Source organism: Nothoprocta perdicaria, unplaced genomic scaffold (genome assembly GCF_003342845.1).
Source record: "Nothoprocta perdicaria isolate Ctin4 unplaced genomic scaffold, notPer1 scaffold_404, whole genome shotgun sequence".
Taxonomy (NCBI): domain Eukaryota; kingdom Metazoa; phylum Chordata; class Aves; order Tinamiformes; family Tinamidae; genus Nothoprocta; species Nothoprocta perdicaria.
This window is the reverse complement of record NW_020455649.1, coordinates 187,343-192,128: the sequence shown is the minus strand read 5'-3', so window position 1 is coordinate 192,128 and position 4,786 is coordinate 187,343.

Genomic DNA, 4,786 nt, shown 5'->3' with positions numbered 1-4,786 from the left:
AAGAATAAACCCAGACACCAGTATAGGCTGGGGACTGACCTTCTGGAGAGCAGCTCTGCAAAGAAGGACCTGGGTGCCATTGTGGGTGTCAAGTTRACCATGAGGCAGCAGTGTGCCCTGGTGGCCAAGAAGGCCAATGGGATMCTGGGGTGCATTAAGAAGAGCGTCTCCAGCAGGTCGAGGGAAGTGATCATCCCCCTCTACACAGCCCTGGTGAGGCCACATCTGGAGTACTGTGTCCAGTTCTGGGCTCTCCAGTACAAGAGGGATGTGGAGCTGCTGGAGAGAGTCCAGCACAGGGCTACAAGGATGATCAGGGGCCTGGAACATCTGCCATATGAGCGAAGGCTGAGGGAGCTGGGCCTGTTCAGCCTGGAGAAGAGGAGGCTGAGGGGGGACCTGACCAGTGTCTATAAATACCTCAAGGGAGGGAATGAGGAAGATAGGACCGGCCTCTTTTCAGTGGTAGCCACTGACTAGAAGAAAAAGCAACAAACTGAAGCACTCCAAGTTCCACAGGAACTTACGGAAAAAATTCTTGCCTGTGAGGGTGACAGAGCCCTGGAAGAGGCTGCTCAGGGAGGCTGTGMAGTCTCCTTCTCYGGAGATCTTCCAAACCCGCCTGGCTGCCACTCTGTGCCCCTTGCTCTGAGTGACTCCGCGTGTGCAGGGAGGTTAGACTAAATCATTTTTCCTAGCAAAAAGCAAAGCAGTTTCTAACTGAGCCCCTGAAGTGCCTCAGTCRTCATACTCCTAAAAACTTGAGCGCCTGATATTTTAAACATAAAAGTTGAAGCACTGAAGAGCAAAATAGGCTCAGCTTGAAACCACTTTGCTTCTATCAGAACTTTTCTCTTCAAGCAAGTCAGTCAGGTCTGGGGGTTCCTCTACGTTTTTATGCTCTGGAGAGCTGCAAAATTCTTCCTAGAGGAATCAYAGTTCTGCATAATGAAGAGAAACTATCAGAGACCTCACCCAAATTAGTACTTTGATGCAGAAAGTTGTACATGCTTCAAATTCATAGTGTTCAATCACTAACTCAGCAGATGTTTAAGATTTCAATTGTCAGCTTCACTGCTGGTGATCTGTCAGTATTGAAAAACACTTTTTTTTTTTTCATATTTCAAAATCAATTTTAGCCAAGCTTCTATGCATTGGTGATTGCAGATCTCTAAGCACACATCATTGGATGTGCACCCAGCCCTTCTGTGAAGAAATACATGACAGAATAGTCATTTTCACTTAGTCTTTTTTTTTTTTTCTTAATATTCACCCTATGGTCATGAAAATCCTGCAAACATGTTCTTACCCTGTCCTTCTGGTCACCAAAATATTGATTTTAAAGGGGCAGTAAACAAAGAATCAAGGCTCTGGTTAAAGACAAAAAAAATTATCAGTATTCCCCAGGAGTTTGGAGATAAGCATTTTGCTGAGACTAGGGAAAAACATAACTGGTAAAGGACAGGAAGGGTCATTTAGCACCTGGTAATTTTCTAATGATGTGTAAAGGAGGAATACTCTCTAACAGGTCCTTGGATGCCTGTAAAGGAGGGATCCCTCCCTGGCACCTTCCCAAAAGATGAATGGGATAAAAAGGCAGAGAGAAAAGTCAGAAATGGAGAAGCAAAGCCTCAGTCTAAGCAGCCATTTGAAAATGCAAAACATCATGGCTTGGTTAGTTTGTTTYAGTAATGCATAAGAAATGCATTTTTCTTATTGCAGACCAACTTCTTGATTCTAGAAGTTTAAGTTTAGATAAAAATACCAACTGCTTGGAGATCTAGCACTAGGTTTGGTACCAAGATGGAAGATAGAGAACTCCTAGGATGAAAGCCTAGGAAGGATCTAAAAGCAGGAAGACTGATGGACAGAGGCCAAGTGTGGTGGCCTTATCATGGCCACATGATGATCCAGACTGGAATAAGTTTGAGACAATTCTGTCCTTCAGTGCTTACACATTGTTCTTTGCTGGGAAATACTTGTGCACCTAAGAGAAAATAATTTAATAAATAACGTTAGAATAAGTTTATCCTACACTACTCCATGGCAATCACAATACAAACATTCTGAAGAAATAAAACAGAACTAAGTAATAATCAGAAATTATAATTCATGCATCCCCAGCTGCCTTTCAGCTAGAAGAATCACACACATTACAAATGGAAATTGCCTATTAGATCATCCAGTCTAACATCTTGACAGCAAAGGATAAAACCCACAAAATAATACCTATTAAAAACATGCTGGGATCTCTTTATTCATCCTTGAATTTYGGCCATGTCTGAAATGTATGGAAAATCTACTCTGTGCTGCAGAAATACTTTYCAAAGTGAAAATATGATAGATTGCCTACATTATTGTTAGCTGTTCATCTTTTAATGTAACTCATATCTTCTACATAAAATTGTCTGTAGGAGACAAGTGGGAAATGAAAGACTTTACTTGCCAGCCCTTCTCATGGGAAGTCTTCTGCTGGGATAGAGCACACCCGATGTCCTCAGTGTAACCTGAACCTCGTACACTGCTCTTCAGGAATGCACATCAACGGCCACATTTCCTTCTCCTTTACAAATTCTCTGTCACTTGCAGCTAAACGCTTTGACCAAGGGGAGAAGCAGAGAGGCACAGAGCAATTCAAAGGGAATAGCAGTGCTGCTGCACCCAGTGCTCAGCAGCCCGCAGTCACAATCTGACTGTGGACAGAAATCCTCAAAAAAGGGGATTTGGTCTCTGGTTTCTGACAACAGATATCTGCAATGTACTAATGTGTTTGGAGACATCTTTTTTTTTCTCCAGGAAGGAGAACAGCCAAGACTACATTCTGACAGCACAAAAATGTTAAGAAAGCAATTAGGCTTAGTCTAAACTTCCAATGTACAATATTTTATAGCCCAAACTAAATGCCTGAAGGATGCTTTTTTTTTGTTTGCAACATAACTGTTATGATGACTGGCCTAAACACTAGATGCGAAATATTCAAGCTCCCCCTAAATAAAATTTCATCAAGGTCAACGCAGTGCTGCAGTACCTTGAGTGCAGCTAAACTGAATTGTTTATATTTTCTTTGCTGAGGCTGAAGTTTCCTTGCACGAGAAGTTAAACTACCACACATCACAAATAAACAAAACACATTGTGATGCTCAGCCTAATAAAATTTTCTAGAATGTTCTTGTTTAAGGAACTACAGCTGCGTTTCAATCTAGGAAATAACTAAATCACTGGCTACAGACTGACAGAGGGTCTCATCTATAGTTGAATGATACTAGACAGAAGCCTGATGTTTTAGAAAATTCATCTCATTAGCCTGTTGAAACTAGAAGTTACCACTTCTAACTGAGGTGTGCCTTTCTGGGATGTGCCCTTCATCACTTTTTTTTGTTTTTTTTTCTTTCATATCCTCTTTCCTGAACTGAATGTTCCTAATATTAAGCTTATCTTGCCCAAGCTGTTCAATGAATATGCCAGTCACACTGCTGATACCCACATCATTTAATATTATTCCACTTCATTCAGATAATTGGGCAGAAGTTATTCTTACAATAGGACTTAGACACACTAATGGATTAATGTGATTCTTAGAAGCTCAGAATACTCAGGTAAAATATTCCAAAGCCTTAAATTAACGTTACCTTTCTTGATAAGGGCAGTAACTTGCTGTTGTTACTGACAAGAGAAGCTGTTCCTTAAGAGTAACTGCTAGAGGTTTATGATGGAGCCAGGCTCAGTCTAGGATGCTGTAATTGCAATTTCTCTGCCAAAATTACACCTCTGCTTACTGGAGGTTCCACTTACAACTAAGCAATTTGATGTTTCCACAATTCTGTGTAATAACCTGCACGCTAATTTAAAAGACAGTCTTCAGGTTCTCTTTTCTCCATCTGCCAGTAGAGGCTGTGTTCAAAAACACAACTCTGAAATCCAAACTATTCGGTAGCAGCCAGTAGCTGCTTCCTGACTTAAATACAAAAAAAAAAAAAAAAAAAAAAAAAGATTTCTTAATTTAATGTGTCTTTAACTGGTGCAAAGAATAATTTGAAACAGACAGAAAAGTTTATCAGAAGTGATTTTCACCTAATAACCCCTCTAGGTCAAGTGATATGCTAAACAGGCCATTCAGAAAAACAAAACCAAACAGAAATGTAAGTCAGTTTAGTGTTGTGTCATGCTGTACTTCCAGAAAGATCAGTACAAGGCTTAGGGGAATGCAGGGTATGTGGTCTCCTCTAATGCATGCCCAATTACTTACCACTCCTTTAGGGCAGTCCATGCCCCATGGATAGCAGCAGAGTATTTTACTTTTCAAATCAGTGACTTTTTTTTTTCCTCTGATTTTGATTCTATTTTCAGCCTGGTATTGGATTGAAGTCAAGAAAGAACTGGAGCAAATATGAAAATCGCTTCAAGGAACTAGAATCCAGTAAGATAATAAATGAGAGTTGCTAAATATTAAGTCCATACTCATTGGTGCCAGGATGCCATTCCCATCTAGCAGAGCCCTTAAAGGCAGAAAAATTGATGTTGCATATAGTATCATCATCTCTAGTTATAATTAATCGTAGTTTATGACACAGAGTGTAAAGGATGATTTTTTTAAATGGAGCTTAATAGTGAAGTCAGAAAGTAAAGAAAAATACATCCTTAAAACTGTTTGTAATAAACACAGAATTATTGTAGCTGATTTCTTAACATCTAGGACATAAATCAATGTACATATGAGGTTCGCGGCACTTTACCCTTTGTCTGGGAAACTTGAACACAGTGCAGTGAGATGGGTACCCTAGTTTTG